Source organism: Nicotiana tomentosiformis, chromosome 1 (genome assembly GCF_000390325.3).
Source record: "Nicotiana tomentosiformis chromosome 1, ASM39032v3, whole genome shotgun sequence".
Lineage (NCBI taxonomy): Eukaryota > Viridiplantae > Streptophyta > Magnoliopsida > Solanales > Solanaceae > Nicotiana > Nicotiana tomentosiformis.
This window is the reverse complement of record NC_090812.1, coordinates 68,624,167-68,642,070: the sequence shown is the minus strand read 5'-3', so window position 1 is coordinate 68,642,070 and position 17,904 is coordinate 68,624,167. Positions and strand designations below refer to the sequence as shown.

General features: G+C 37.0%; 1 long non-coding RNA gene across 1 annotated transcript; it reads left to right on the top strand.

The window, feature by feature from the left end:
* The first annotated feature begins 13,308 nt into the window (after nt 1–13,308).
* Nucleotides 13,309–15,181, top strand: LOC104091398 (uncharacterized). The gene is made up of 3 exons (XR_685137.4): nt 13,309–13,662; nt 13,829–14,222; nt 14,900–15,181. It is a non-coding gene; the product is annotated as an uncharacterized lncRNA (long non-coding RNA).
* Nucleotides 15,182–17,904: the final 2,723 nt, after the last annotated feature.

Genomic DNA, 17,904 nt, shown 5'->3' with positions numbered 1-17,904 from the left:
CATTAACAAGATACATAAGTGCATCAATTGCACTGAGATAGAGTATTTCAGAACCAAGGAGTTCCTCATCCTCTTCTGGAGGTCAGAACGGATCCTTATTCACTTCAAGTGATCGAACATCCAATTGGTGTACTTAATGGGTGCACTTTGTCCATGTAAAAACGTTTTAAGACCTTTTCTGTATAGACAGATTGATGGATAAAGATCTCGTCTTCTAAATATTCAATTTGCAGACTAAGACAAAGTTTTTCCCTTTGGAGCTCTTCTGGAGTTCCTATGATATTTATGCCGTTAACATAAACAATAAGTATAACAAGTTATGATGTTGTGTTTTTTGTAAAAGTGCATGGACAAATGCCTTCATTTACATAACCTTCATTCATCAATTCAGTGAGGCGATTATATCACATGCGCCCAGATTGATTTAAACCGTACAAAGATCTTTGTACTCTGATTGAATGCATTTCACGATGCTTTGAACTATATACTTCAGGCATTTTAAATCCTTCAGGGATCTTCATATAGACTTAATCAAACGAGTCATATAGGTTATGCCTTGCATTTAGATGTCATGACATCTTCAGGTGTCTGGACTACAGGTCTGATCCTCACAATCTTTTACAATATTGTGCACTATATTGTATCAAATATATCGTCGACGATCATTTTATATCGGTTCGCAAGTGACATAACTTGTTGAGATCTCATCACTTTCTTTATTTTCAGGTACCTGAACTTCTTCCGGAGTTTCATGAAATGTTATGTCGTGGGCTCTTCCAGAGCTTATTTCCTCCTTATTATGATCTTTTTGATCATTTGCTCCTATTCTTTTCAAGGATTGTTACCTTTGGAACCGATTGGTCTACCACGCTTCATGCGTACAGTAAACTCTATCCTTCAGGGACTTAATTTTAATAGGAGCATTTGCAGCTGAAATATGATATTTAATTTTGGATCAGCAAATGCTTCTTGCATTTGACTTGAATTATCTTCTAAGCGAGGATCATATTAATGATAATTCGATTCATATAGCATATTTTTTAGCTATTTTATTCCATCCCCCAAATATTAGAAAAACTAACTCATATCCTCAATCTTCTTTGGAAAACCTATCTTTGTGCATTGTGGTAGAGAAATTAATCATATACCACACATCAAAAGTTATTAGATAGTAAAAATATTTGGTTTCTGATCCTAAACCAATTATGAGGGGAGGACTTATCATATTTTGTTGGTCTGATACATACAAGTGCTACTGTATGCAATTTAGAAAATCTTAGACCAACACATGAGGCTTTGTTCTCATAAGCAATAGTTTAGCCATTAATAGGAGGTATTCAATGCTAAACTAGCTTGGATATAAACCAGCATCATCAAGATAAACTATCTTGATTTCATAATCTGAAAATTATGTTCTTAATTGAGAAAGATAATTTCAAATGCCAAACTACAGGTTGACAATAAACATACATGTAACCATCTTATATATGCATCTATAAGTGGTTCACATGATAGGTGAATGAGCCCATATTCACCTTTTATATATTCCAGAATTCGGGGATTTTAGTCCCAACTTTAGCTGGTATAATCAAGTTATTATGAGAACAAGCAACACAAGAGAATTCTTGAAGAATCTTCTAGTTCTTCAGTATATGCTTATCTGAATTCTCAAATAGCTCATTTAAAGATGGCAAATGAAAACTTCAAGTTTATCATAGCATGTGCTATCTCTAAGTAAACTTCTGGTTTACTATGGCATAATCTTTTGCATCAGTAAACTTCTGATTTACTGTGGCTACTTTTGTATCTGTAAATTTCTGATTTACTGTAACTACTTTTGCCTCAGTAAAACTTCTAATTTACTGTGACTGCTTTTGCATTAGTAAACTTATGGTTTACTGTGATACATGATAAGTACAACTTGAAGAATAAGGCGGGTAACTTCTCACATACATATTATTTTACCCCATATGATTGTGGAAACATAGAGATTTTCAGTCTTCCAATCATTTGTGGTCTCAATATAATAGCCATTTGTATCAGTAAACTTCTGTTTTACTACAACATATGTTTTGACCATAATCATATAATATGAATAACATATTTGTATATAAGCTCTTCGAGAGCCTTTCTTTATTATCCACAATCTAATATTTACCAGACACTACTGGTGTCATGTGTCTTCTAGACAACAATTAGCTCTTCAGGAGTTGTTGATACATTTTGTACTATCAAATATTGCTCAGACACTTCTGGTATCATGAGAGAAAATCATAATCAAATGAACAATATAAAACTAATTCTAAATTCGTAAATGACGAATATTAAGAATTTTAATATTTCTACCACTAATTTTGTGACAAATATCTCCTTCAAGGAGAAATATCATTAACATCTGAATATTTTGTATCAATACGGCAGTCACATAGTCATTGCATCTTTTAAGGAAAGATACACGAGTTGTTATTTTCTTCGGGGAACTCAATAACTAACCATAATATATTAATGTGGTTGTAGTAAAAAATATTTTACAAGAATGCTTTTGCCTTAGAATGATACTTAATAAAATTATCCAAGATGTTTTACGTACAACAGGTACGTGCGACAATGATCTTTATGCCACAAAAATAATATTTATATCATTTGTTATTCTAGCTCTTCCGGAGGTGAGTTGTGGTATTTCTTCATTCACTACAGGGAATGGAAATGTGCTTCAAAAATAACTTTGAATAGCTCATTATTTTATTTACGCACAGAAAGACACAATTTCATAATATTTTCCTGCTTCGGGAGAAAATTTCAATTGTGTTACTTCTTTAGGAGCAAATTAAAATATGAAAAATTGAGTATATATTCTCTCAATCATATTACCTCTTCTGGAGGTGAATTGTAATATATTTATATCAAGAGCACGTTCATATTTACAACTTTATTAATATTATCATATTCACTTTAGGGAATGGATTAATATTTATCAAAAATTCTCATCCTTCAGAAAATCGAATATAATTATCTGAACGCGCATTAATCACATCAATTGTGATGCTTCAACCTCTTTTAAAATATTTACTACTTGAGGAGCAAATCGAGACGTGCATGTAATATAAAGAATATTTCTCTAGCTTATCTTTAATTGTAATCACAGAAGGCTTAAATTATCACTTCTGGTGGTCATAGGCATATACCACTTCTGGTGGTTAACAAAATTTAGTTACAATGAGATATACGAAACATAACCACTTCTGGTGGTTGTATATTTCTTGTAAACTATGCTGGAGTTTAAGTGGATCTAACAATGGTATCCACTTTGTAATCCATTATTAAGATAATTAGGATGACAATAAGCACAAAATAACTATTGTATACATGTACGTAGACCGCAATCGTTTGCCATATAAAAACTGGTGTGTCTCGCTACCATATAACAACTTAAGTAAAATCAATTATTTTTTTCAATTTCACGAGACCACATCCAAGTAAAACGGCATCGGCATCATTAGTTGGCTAGAAAGACAGTAATTAACATATATGATAAACATATATTTATTCAAGCTCAAAAGACATAAAGAACATAATTTAATAGTAGTACTTATCTTAAGAATGCCAGTAGGATTGCATCTCAGGTGTTCAGAGAAATGGAATTTATAACAAAGACTCACCAATTACGTCACGAGAGAAGAAGCACTCCACCTTTATTTGCCGAGTTGCCTACAGTCAATTGGTGATTTTCATTCTGATAAAAATACTTTCAGACTGATGACAAGATTAGAAACTCGTGCTGATAACGTGTTATAAAATAAAGACTATAAAAGAAATAAACTGAAGACAAGTATATAGGGAGATTGATATTTTATTCAACTTCAAATTCATCTACATAATGAGCTGAAAACTCCTCTATTTATAGAAGAAAGGAAGCAGTTGCGAGGCTTTTCTTTAGCTGCTTGTAAGCTGTCTGCATGAGCTGCTTGCAACCTGCCTGTTTAATAAGAAACTGCTGCAAATCATTTCATTGAGCTGCTTGCAACCTGCCTGCATCAGCTGCTTGTAGATAAACTTCAACAGAGTACTAAATAGATAATCTTCTTCAGGAAGATTATCTATAGCGGAGTAATAAATGAACATCCACAATATAATTATTTTCATAACAGTATTTAGTTTTTTTTATTAATTCTATTTCTCACATAATAATACATTAATACTTTTGCTACTGAATGCTGAGAAAAGAATTACTTTTTGAGATGTTCAAAATTTTAATTTAGAACTCTAGAAGTGTTTGCCCGAAAAATCGGATAATGTTAAATTTATATATGGTATTAAGGATACGTAATACCTTTTGATATGAAGATAAAGACACGAGTATTTTGATTATGAGAATGACAATGATGAATAGAAAGAATGAATAAGATCCAGTAAAATGAGACAAGGAGATATCTTTGTATAGGAAAAAAGATATTTTTGTTTATTTTACTAGATCTTATTCATTCTTTCTCTTCATCATTGTCATTCTCATAATCAAAATACTCGTGTCTTTATCTTCATATCAAAAGGTATTACGTATCCTTAAAACCATATATAAATTTAATATTATCCGATTTTTCGGGTAAACTGTTTGGCGCTCACCGTGGAGCTAAGGATAATATTGATCGTTTGATATAAATCTACAGTACACGCCAGCTTACAACTTCAAATCAGCAATGGCTTTACCTATCGACCACGAAGCCGGCCTTCAAGATGAAACAAACAACTTGGCACCCGGGGCCGGAAAGAAGCATTCAGGGAGGTACTCGATCCGTAGCCCGAGACACCCATAACGCGGGGGAAATCGGGGTCAGCTTACGTATGATCTTCGAGATGCTACAAGCCCAACAAGTAGCGATAGCTTAGTTACAGAGCCAAACTCGCGTACAAAGCATGCCGGATTCCAATCCACTTCGAGAAATCACCCCCGGAACGGAGCCCGCCATAGTGAAATCAAACAAGCAAGAATCGGGGACCACTCCCGGAATTACTAAATTGCTTGAGGAACTCACAAAACGAGTCGAAGCAAATGACAAGAGAGTGGAAACATAAAATACCAGGGTCGATCAAATCCCGGGCCTCCACCAATGATAAAAGGGCTTGATTCAAAAAAATTCATATAAAAGCCTTTTCCCTAAAGTGCGGCACCAAAATCAATCCCCAAAAAATTCTGTATGCCCGAAATTCCAAAGTATAATGGTACGACTGATCCTAAGGAACATGCCACCTCTTACACATGTGCCATCAAAGGTAACGATTTGGAGGACGATGAGATCGAATCGTGTTGTTGAAAAAATTCGGGGAAACCCTCTCGAAGGGAGCGATGATCTGGTATCACAATTTACCACCAAATTCCATCAATTCTTTTGCCATATTAGCAGATTCGTTCATAAAGGCACATGCTGGTGCCATAAAGGTTGCAACAAGGAAATCATACCTCTTTAAAGTAAAGCAAAGGGGTAATGAAATGTTGAGGGAATTCGTATCCCGATTTCAAATGGAATGCATGAAATTGCCACCGGTCACAGACGATTGGGCCGTACAAGCTTTCACCCAAGGATTGAACGAGCTAAGTTCGACAGCATCACATCGGCTGAAACAAAATTTGATCGAGTATCCAGCAATAACTTGGGCAGATGTACACAACCGATACCAATCAAAAATAAGGGTCGAGGATGATCAGTTGGGAGCTCCGTATGGACCCGTGCATCAGAACAGAACAGCTACTAAAAACCAAAAGGAGATCGACAGAGAACAAAGGTCGAACATAGACCGATATCAACCGTACGTCGCAGATCAGGTGAACAATGGTTCAGCACGCAATACAGTTCGAAATAATCGAAGGATTGATCGAGGGAAAAATTCTCGGGGACTTATGAGCAAGAACGGCTTTGATAAATATGTCGATCCTATAGAAGCACCTCGATTATCAGAATATAACTTCAGCGTTGGTGCATCCACTATCGTGTCGGCTATCGGACGCATCAAAGACACTAAATGGCCTCGACCCATGCAGACCGATCCTGCCCAAAGGAATCCCAACCAAATGTGCAAATATCATGGCACCCATGGCCACAGAACGGAAGATTGCAGGCAACTAAGAGAGAAAATAGCCCGCTTATTTAACAAAGGGTACCTTCAGAAATTTCTGAGTGATAGGGCGAAGAACCATTTTAAAAACAGGGATTTCGGCAAGCAAAACGAGCAAGAAGAACCGCAGCACATCATTCACATGATCATCGGCGGCGGCGATACCCCTCAAGGACCAGTGCTTAAACGCACTAAAACATCGATTGTGAGGGAAAAGCAATCTCGGACTCAAGATTACGCACCCATGGGGACTTTGTCCTTCGATGATGAAGATGCAGAAGGGGTCATCCAACCTTATAACGATGCACTGGTAATATCCATACTCATGAATAAAACTAAAATTAAGCGTGTGTTAATCGATCCAGGTAGCTCGGCCAACATCATCAGATTAAAGGTCGTAGAACAGCTCGGCCTGTAGGACCAGATTGTACCCACAACACTGGTTCTAAACGGGTTCAATATGGCATGTGAAACCACCAAATGCGAGATAATCCTACCAATAAACGTAGTCAAAACCATCTAGGAAACAAAGTTTCACGTGATCGAAGGCGATATGAGGTACAACGCCCTTTTTAGAGGGCCATAGATCCACAACATGAGAGTTGTACCTTCGACCCTACACCAGGCCCTCAAATTCCCGATATCGAGAGGTACGAAAATGGTGTACGGAGAACAACCAGCCGCAAAGGAAATGTTCGTCGTCGAGGAAGCAAAATCAATGTCCTCACCTTCGCTGATAATGGGATCGGGCTCAGAAGGAGAATGAGGCACCAAATAGCAATCATAGACATCGGCTTCGACCCAACCAGATAACCAGAAGATCGAAGAAGATGATGATCAAAAGGTCCCTCGATCTTTCATAATTCCTGATGACTCCGATGCCACCAAATCAACAATCGAGGAACTAGAGCAAGTCACACTAATCGAGCACTGGCCCGAGCGAAAGGTATACTTGGGAATGGGGTTGAGCCCCGAACTCAGGAAGAAACTTGTTCAATTTCTTATCGATAACATCGATTGTTTTGCCTGGTCCCATTTAGATATAACATGCATCCCACCGGATATAACGACACATCGGCTAAGCTTGGACCCTAGGTTCAGACTGGTGAAGCAAAAGAGAAGACCCCAGTCCGAGGGAAAACACGCATTCATAAAGGATGAGGTAACCAAGTTTCTCAAATAGGGTCCATTCGGAAGGTGAAATATCCCGAATGGTTAGCCAACGTAGTTGTAGTGCCTAAAAAGGGGAACAAACTTAGAATATGTGTGGACTATAAGGATTTGAACAAAGCATGCCCCAAAGATTCCTTTCCGCTGCCCAACATCGATCGCAAGATCGATGCCCTGGCCGGCCACGAGATCCTCACTTTTCTCGATGCCTATTCCGGGTATAATCAAATCCAGATGAACCCGGAGGACCAGGAAAAGACTTCGTTTATCACCAAATATGGAACGTATTGTTATAATGTGATGCCCTTCGGGCTAAAAAATACAGGGGCTACTTACCAACGCCTAGTAAATAAAATGTTCGAAGAACAAATAGGAAAATCAATAGAAGTTTATATTGATGACATGCTAGTTAAATCCCTGCGCGTAGAGGACTATTTGACACATTTGCAGGAAATGTTTGAAATTTTGAGGAAATACAACATGAAGCTCAACCCCGAAAAATGTGCTTTCGGGGTCGGTTCGGGTAAGTTCCTCGGCTTCATGGTATCAAATCGGGGAATCGAGATTAACCCCGATAAAATCAAGGCCATCGAAGACATCATCATTGTGGACAGTGTGAAAGCCGTACAAAGGCTAACGGGTCAGATTGCAGCCTTAGGCCGGTTCATTTCGAGATCATCTGATCGAAGTCACAAATTTTTCTCCCTACTCAAAAATAAGAACAATTTTGCTTGGACCCCGGAGTGTCAACAAGCATTAGAGGAACTAAAACAATATCTATCAAGACCACCACTACTTCACACTCCAAAAACAGGCAAAAAACTTTGCTTGTACTTGGCAGTATCAGAAATCACCGTAAGCAGTGTCCTAGTTCGAGAAGAGCAAGGTACGCAATTCTCCGTTTATTATATGAGTCGAACCTTAGGAGAAGCGGAAACTAGATATTCGCTCCTAGAAAGATTGGCACTTGCACTGATAAGCGCCTCTAGAAAGTTAAGGTCGTACTTTCAATGTCATCCCATATGCATATTAACCACCTACTCGCTTCGTAATATTTTGCACAAACCCAAGCTATCAGGCCGACTGGCCAAATGGGCCGTCGAACTCAGTGGGTACGATATCGAATATCAACCCCGTATGGCCATCAGGTCTCAAATTTTAGCAGACTTCGTGGCCGATTTCACGCCAACCCTCATACTCGAAGTCGAAAAAGAACTCCTGTTGAAATCAGGTACATCATCGGGGGTATGGATCCTTTTTATGGACGGGGCTTCGAACATGAAAGGGTCCGGGCTAGGCATAGTTTTGAAACCACCCACGGGTAACACTATTAGGCAATCTATTAAAACTATCAGGTTGACTAACAACGAGGCCAAGTATGAAGCCATGATTGCAGGTCTCGAGCTAGCTAGAAACTTGGGAGCAGAAGTCATTGAAGCCAATTGTGACTCTTTGTTGGTGGTGAGTCAAGTAAACAAAACCTTCGAAGTTCGAGAAGGTAGAATGCAAAAGTATTTAGACAAACTGCTTGTCACTTTGCACCATTTCAAACAATGGACTTTACAGCATGTTCCACGAGAACAGAATAATGAGGTTGATGCGCTTGCGAATTTGGGATCGTCGGTCGAGGTAGATAACTTGGGCTCGGGGAATGTTATTCAACTTTCGAGATCAGTAATCGAAGAAGTTCACGCCGAGATAAATTCTACAAGCTTAGCATGGGATTGGAGAAACAAGTATATTGAATACTTAAAGAGCGGAAAGCTCCCATTAGACCCTAAAGATTCTAGGACCCTACGGACTAAAGCTGCTCGATTCACATTGGCTTCGGACGGAACGTTATACCGAAGGACATTCGATGGACCATTGGCAGTATGCTTGGTTCCGGGAGATACCGATTACATCCAACGGGAAGTGCACGAGGGCACTTGCGGGAATCACTCCGGTGCCGATACATTAGTTGGAAAAATAATCAGAGCAAGGTATTATTGGATCGATATGGGCAAATATGCGAAGGAATTTGTTAGTAGATGTGACAAATGTCAAAGGTTTGCGCCAATGATCCATCAACCCGGAGAGCAACTTCACTCAGTCCTATCCCCATGGCCATTCATGAAATGGGGAATGGATATTGTCGGCCCTCTGCCATCGACCCCAAGTAAAGCCAAATTCATTTTATTTATGACTGACTATTTTTCTAAATGGGTTGAAGTACAGGCGTTCGAGAAAATAAGAGAGAAAGAAGTTATAGACTTTATTTGGGATCATATCATATGCCGATTCGGGATACCTATGTGACAATAGAAAATAATTCGTTAGCAGCAAAGTAACAAGATTCCTTGAAGATCACAAAATAAGAAGAATACTATCGACGCCATACCACCCCAGTGGGAATGGACAGGCCGAATCAACGAACAAAACTGTCATTCAAAACTTAAAGAAGAGGTTGAACGACGCTAAAGGAAAATGGAGAGAAATCCTGCCCGAAGTCCTTTGGGCATATCGGACGACGTCAAAATCCAGTACGGGGGCAACCCCATTCTCCTTAGTATATGGGTCTGAAGCATTGATACCAGTCGAAGTTGGTGAACCCAGTACCAGATTTCTATTCGTGATGGAAGAATCAAATAATGAGGCTATGAATACCAGCCTCGAATTATCGGACGAAAGACGAGAAGCTGCTCTCGTCCAATTGGCCGCCCAAAAGCAGTGAATCGAAAGATATTATAATCGAAGAACCAAGCTCAGCCAATTCAAGCCCGAGGACTTAGTGTTAAGAAAAGTCACCATCAATACCCGAAATCCGAACGAAGGAAAACTAGGACCGAATTGGGAAGGACCATATCAGGTGCTCGAGAACATCGGAAATGGATCGTACATGCTCGGCATTATAAACGGCAAACAACTATCAAGCAGCTGGAATATGTCACATCTGAAACGGTACTACTGCTAAGGTTCGGCCTTTCCATATTCTCTTACATTCCAAAACTAACCCCTGCAGAAGTCCGAACAAGGGCTAAGATGGATCTTTCGCTTGAAAGCATATGTTGCACTCTTTTTCCCTTAGAGCGGTTTTATCCCAAATGAGTTTTTCGGCAAGGTTTTTAATGAGGCAACCATTGATCGTGCTGCACTTATAACAACATCCGAGGCCTCTTTACAATCGACCTCGAATACTGAGGGGGCATCAGGCCCTCAAATACATCGAGTTCAAATACAAGAGAGTTATTTCACAACAACATGGTTCCAATAGGAAAAATTGTAAGAGCCAAATGGTCGAAACGAACCATGCTCATGTAGATTGGCCCGAACCCAAGCGCGAAACATGAACACATGTGTAATGACGTGCGAAGAAAGTTCTCTTCTTTATCGACATCTTATATCCAAGGAAAATTCCTCTATTTGGAGATTTATTATGCAAACAGAATCAAGTTAAATTCGACCAATTAAGCCTACGGGCAACATTGTATCGAGTTCGAATCATTCACTCGACTGCTAAGCCTACAGGCTACTTCGACCATTACGCCTACGGGCTACATTGCATCGAGCTTGAATCATTCATTTACTCGACTGCTAAGCCTACATGCTACTTTGACCATTACGCTTACGGGCTACATTACATCGAGTTCGAATCATTTACTCGACTGCTAAGCCTATGGGCTACTTCGACCATCACACCTACGGGCTACATTGCATCGAGTTTGAATCATTCACTCGACTGATAAGCCTACGGGCTACTTCGACCATTACGCCTATGGGCTACATTGTATCAAGTTCGAATCATTCACTCGACTGCTAAGCCTACGGGCTACTTCGACCATTACACCTACGTGCTACATTGCATCGAGTTCGAATCATTCACTCGACTGATAAGCCTACGGGCTACTTCGACCATTACGCCTACGGGCTATATTGCATCGAGTTCGAATTATTCACTCGACTGCTAAGCCTATGGGCTACTTCGACCATTACGCCTACGGGCTACATTGCATCGAGTTTGAATCATTCACTCGACTGCTAAGCCTACGGGTTACTTCGACCATTACGCCTACGGGCTACATTGTATCAAGTTCGAATCATTTACTCGACTGATATGCTTACGAGCTACCTTTTATTTTGAGTTCACAAGCGCTCACTCGACCATCACGCCCACGGGCTACATTGCTTCGAGTTCGAATCATTCACTCGACGATTAAAGCCTACGGGCTACTTTCATTTCGAGTTCGAGCAAAACACTCACTCGACTATTACGCTTACGGATTATATTTCTTCAAGTTCTAATCATTAACTCAACTAGTAAGCCCAAGGGCTACATCACTTCGAATAATCAATCATAGAGATTACGAAGTCCAAATTTGATTGAATTGTTAAGATCCCTGTGAAAACATTTGTAAGGCACGCATAAAGTCTTCACAAATCGGCCAAAGTTGTCTATATACAAAAATTCCTACATGATCGATTACAAACATAAAAAATTATGAACTAAGCTTCCTGATCATCCTCAGGGGCGTTTGCTTCTCTGTCAGGCTCTCCCATATCCTCAGATTTTGGGTCGTGACAATCTATGAATCTAGAATTGAACTCGAAAGTGGAAATTCTAGATTACACATAGGATTGAGTAGAGCAAGTTCTTGACCCTGGGCATCGGGGAACGGATTCGTGGTTAGGATAGACATATACCTAATTGTCTTGCTTGGTTGATTTACAGGAATTATAAATGTATTCTTGTTAGTTCTAATTCCATAGACATATAGGCATTAGGTTAGCTTGAATAGGTGAGTAAGAACTCGACAGATTCTTATGAGCAATATTAACCATGTTAACCAATAAACTAGATAAATTAGTTAGTCAATTCAATTGAAGAATACAATAGGAATGTTAGATAGCCCACAACCCTAGATCGTTTTCATCACATTGATAATATAAAACTCTACTCTTCCTATGTTTAAAGTTCATTAGTTATTTTCTTCTTATTTTAATTAGTTTAGAATAAAATACTTCTATGTTTAATTCTTGTTTACCTAATTAGGATAGTCTAATTTAGTTAACAGTTAGTCACAAGTCCTCGTGGGTTTGACATCCGACTTTTAGTCATTTTATTACTTGACGACTATACTTGCATGTGCATTTGGCCGCAACAAGTCTTAAACCACAAGCAAGTTTAAGACTTCTTAAAATCAACAACAACCTAGTGTAATCCCACGAAAGTGGGGTTTGGAGAGTGTAGGATGTATGCAGTCATACCCCTACCCTGGAAGGGCAGAGAGACTGTTTCCGATAGACCCTCGGCTAAAGAAAAGATGGAAGAAGCACTAATAGCAAGAGAAGATATTTAGAAAACTAAAGTCAAGATAGTAAAAGAGAATATGAAAGAAGCACAAATAGGAAGTAATAAAGTACAAGATATATAGTGATAGCAAATTAAGAAAGTACTGATATAATCCGAATAAAAAAGTGTTACTATTACGTAATTTATTTGCATTGGGTTTACAATTTGGAATAAAATGACATATGACTAATGGGTTATCGACTCGGATACGGTTTGTTCGATTACTTCGTTTTCTATCATGCAAGGTGCTTTTAAAACCAAAAAGAGTAGTACTTGATTTTGTGTTAAGGAAAAGATTGGTTTGAAAGGTTACTATCTATTTTTTTTTTCTATTCAATCATTCAATTAAATATGTCTGAATATAAATTATTACCACTACTACAGGCTCCCTTCAACTTTAAACACAAAATAAATATAAAAATAAAATAAAAATATGATCTTGGCTTGGAGATGATGGGCCCCTGGCGCGTTTAAATTCATTTTGCACGGGCTGGGTTTGAAAAAGGAACCCTTGCTAAGCTTTCTTTGCTGGATTTTTACCAATCTATACTATAATAGAAATCTATTTACTATCTTTATTTACTTGTTAATTACTTTATATACCTATATTTATTAGTTTTATACAAAATCATAAAAAGGAGGAAATGAAACATACCTTAAATAGTGGGTATCAGTTACACATAATCCCCTACATTTAAGATACTCTTCATTTTTCAAAGGATTACAAAAACATCATCTGTTTTTGTATTTACCTACCGTAAGAAACTCACTGATACCCAAAATCATCACCTCTCTTTGTACTTACCCACCGTAAGAAAGCCACTGATACCCAAAATCTTTCTAACCTAAAAATCTCGCTTACTCATTCCTCTTCCAAAACTTTTGATATCCGATTTCTCTCTTTCAATCATCTACTGTTATCCCCAAAAACTACAGATTCTTTCCTCTTCCAAAGTTTTTGATATCTGATTTCTCTCTTTCAATCATCCAAAATCTCTTTCTTATTTATACAATAAAGAAAAAATTCGAAAATTTGTTCTACAATTAAGTTGTGGGTAAATTTTGAATCTTGTTGCCTTTCTTTATTTTGTCTAATTTTCAAGCTTCACTCTACATTAACAATGTCTCTTTTCTAATTTCTCTGTATTTTGTTCTTATTTATGTTTTTTATCCATTTTAAAAATGTCTCTTTAATATTCTTTTTTATTCCACCTTTTTCAGAACTAACAATGGGTAAGACATCTTTGCTTGAATATGTGAGAAAATATTCTGGAAAATCTGTTGTTGATACACTAACAGGTAACACAGCAGTTCGAATATCACCCCGAAAATATTATAAAAAAGTTATGGGTGAAACACCTAGTTTTGACTTAGGTGTATTTTCACAAGAAGAAAAAAAATCAAAAAATCGAATTCTAGGCATGCAATACCTGTAGTGATTGATGAAGGTTCGGTTTCTAAGAGGAATGGTAAGGCACTTCGAGATGATTTTGAAGAGGAAGAATTGGTATTAAAAGCAAGAAAGAGGAGTAAAGTTAATCACGATACTAAATCAAAAAAGAATAATAAGATTGATCCGGATTTCGGCTCTCGTAAAGATGAATCTGATCACAAGGTACTGTACAACTTTAAAAATATTTCCTTTATGTTGTCTTATGTGAGTTTTTTAGGTAATTTGTTTCTTTTTTGTATGTTTTTTGTATACCGATTGTATGAGTTTTCCAAAAAGTTATATTTATATATTTTCTTAATTATTAATTATATATATTTTGTATGTTTAGTGTATTACAAATGAAGTTGATTGTGCATGATAGTGATTATTTAACATAAATGACTTTTTTATTTTTTGTATTTTTCTGTATGTTTTTTGTATGCACGCTATTTTTTGAATGTATCCGCCTTTGTAGCGTAGTGCTATTGTTTGTTTGATAATGATATATTTATATATTATTTGTACGTTAGATTATATGTTTTGTATTGTGTTTTATATGTTTATATGAGATAATTTGTTTATTCTTGTATGTTTTTTGTATACTTATTGTATGAGTTCTCCGAAAAAATTAACTTCACATTTTTTTTATTATCGGTGTTGTACATATTTTGTAAGTTTGATGTATTACAAATGAATTTAGTTTTATAAATTTCATATGTTTATGCAATTTTAGAAATAATACTATCGATTAAAAAAATACCTTTTTGTATATACTTGTGTCCTGTTTTTCTTTGTTGATATGTGGGTCGATGCATTTATTTTTTTAAGATTTATCCTTACTATTTTGTTTCTTAATTCAGAGACAAAAGTTCTTTGTCATGGAAGGTGTGAAATGTGGTGTGACTCATTGGCAATCATATACAGATGTTGAAGTACTGGAACACAGCAAGGAAAATTTGCCAAGTGAGCAATTAAATTTGTTTAGGGAGTCATGCTTTGGATACTTCCTCGATTTGCCCCCTAATATATGTACACAACATCAAATGATTAATGTATTGATGAAAAGGGAGATGAATGACTATTGTGCTGACATTTTCTCTGTAGAGATCAACAGTCAGAGGTTGAATTTTGGTTTGCATGAATTTGGTATAGTTACTTGTCAGGATAATGACCGGCACTTAGGAATAACTGCCCCCAAGTAAGCCTTATCAGTATTTTATAAAAAATCGGACAGAGTTTCCCCTGTATTTGGACTATCCCAAAAGTTTTCATGTCTCAAATCAACAACCAAACATCCTAATATCAATTCAAACGACAATGACTTTATCAATTAACCAAAACAAATATCTACCATTAATAATCTACCCACTAACAGCTAGAAATACTACTTTATCTCCAACTTTGATAAGAATAAGCGATACTCAACATAAGTCTATAATAATAAAAGAATACTCAAGACACTAGAAGAATGACTATGGAGCGACTCTAAGAGTCCAAAGAAAAGGCCATAACAATAAATAAAATCTCCGCCCACGCGAACAAGTGTGAGGCTCACCAAGAACTATCAACATGTGCGCTCTAATTAACGAAATCCTCGCCCGCGTCAACTATTTTCTCTGTAAAAAAAATAGCGGGGAATGAGTCACTAGCTCAGTGAATAATAACACTTAACCACAACTGTTTTTATTGGGGACAAGTCAGAAAACACGCTAGTATATTAAACAGAAAATATCATAAAAATGTCCTTTCAGAAATAATAAACTATAATCAGTCTCATCATATTTTTCATGTAATATAAATCAATTGACAATTCAGTAATAAGCTCGGTAAATACTGTGTAATATCAATATTTATGTTTGGAAGGTTTCAATGAACAGATCATGTAATCGGTATAACTGTGGACTCCTTCGCAAGAAGTCAAATATAACGGTAGTCCCTACTCGAGGAAAATCAGTAATGGTATGCTAGTTCTACCTTCCCACTATCGAGGGCTGTAATGGCAATCGGTGATTACAAGGTGCACCAGGTCTAACGAACCCGCCGTTAGCTACGGGATCCTTCAAAGTCTACTCCCATTTATACTTGTCTTTGTAATCCGTATATACTCATAAGAAAATTTTTTAAAACAATATAGGGCATTTCAGTTCTTATCAAATCATGTAATTTCATTTCGATAACAGTAAATTCAAGTAACGATAAAACATATCTAGTGACAACAAGAATATTTAAAACAACGGTAATCATGTCAAATAACTATGTCGGTATCATATCGAGTAAAAGACTTGTCCCACATGCAACTCAAAATAATCGGTAACATATTCATATTAAAAATCATGTGTAAATCATGTAAGTTATGAAAAATACAAATTGCGGTAAGATTACTACTCACAGTACTCGTGCCGAAATACCAAATGCTTCACCTCGAGTAATTCGTATAAATTCCTCCAATCAATCTATAATTACATAATATCGATCTTATGTTAATTTTCTTATTTAGGCTAATTCATAGCTAATTTAGAATACCTAACCTTTTTCATTTTGGATAGAGAAAGGGGCTTCGGCCCTTTATTCTTTTGTTTCTGTTAGTGTAGGGCTTTGCCCCTATTTCATCTTATATTGTATTTTTTTTTTATTTTTTTGAGGGTAAATTGCTTAATTTCCCCCTTTTTTTTTGTAACGAGAAGTATTACATTCTCCCCACCTTATGAAATTCGGTCTCCGAATTTAGCTCAGGTACGTACCTGTAGGCTGAAATAATTGGGGATACTTGACTCTCATAGTATCTTCTATTTCCCATGTAGCTTCTTCAACAGTATGATTTCTCCATAAAACTTTAACGAACACAATTTTTTTTGACTGTAACTTTTTCACTTGTCTATCGACAATAGTCATTGGCTCCTCCTCGTAAGATAACTTCTCATCGTGTGGTATGGTAGGTGCTTCAAGCACTTGGGAGGAGTCTGATATACATTTTTTTTCCAGCATGGAGACATGAAACACTGAGTGAATATAAGATAACTAAGGAGGAAGTTCCAAACGATATGCCACAGCTCCCACTCGGTCAAGTATTTCATACTGACCTATAAACTTCGGGCTCAACTTACCTCTTTTCCCGAATCGCATCACACCTTTCATAGGAGATACCTGTATGAACACTTTGTCTCCAATTGTGAACATTAAGTCTCTTCTTCTCTTATCTGCATAAGATTTTTGTCTGCTTTAAACTGTGAGCAATTGCGGTCTGATCAATTGGACCTTGTCAACAACTTCTTGTACTAAGTCGGGTCCCAATAAGTTAATCTCACCAGCTTCAAACCCTCTGATAGGAGAACGACATCTCCTACCATATAATGCTTCGTACGGTGCCATCTGAATACTGGGATGGAAGCTATTGTTGTAAGAAAATTCAACTAAAGGTAGATAAGCATCCCAACTACCTCCAAACTCAAGAATACAATCTCTCAACATATCATCCAAGATCTATATAGCACATTCGGACTTTGCATTTGCGTGCGATAAAACTAGTACTAAGATCTACTCGTGTACCCAACATTTCTTGAAAAGATTTTCAAATTGTGAAGTGAATGTGATCCTCTATTATGGGGGATGGACAATAGAGCTCTATTGAGTCAGATAATTTTATGTTCATCTATATCTATGTATATTTTACCTCACTATAAGAGGTTTTAACTAGCAAGAAACGTGCCTACTTTGTAAGCCAATTTACAACTTTTCCATATATAATCATACCTCTAATTGTTTGAGTAATTTAGTCATATAATGTATTGTTCTATTGTATTTCCACTTCAGAATCTTGAGTTGTTTTAGTAGACCTGTGAGTCGCAAGTGCTTGCCTTACCATACT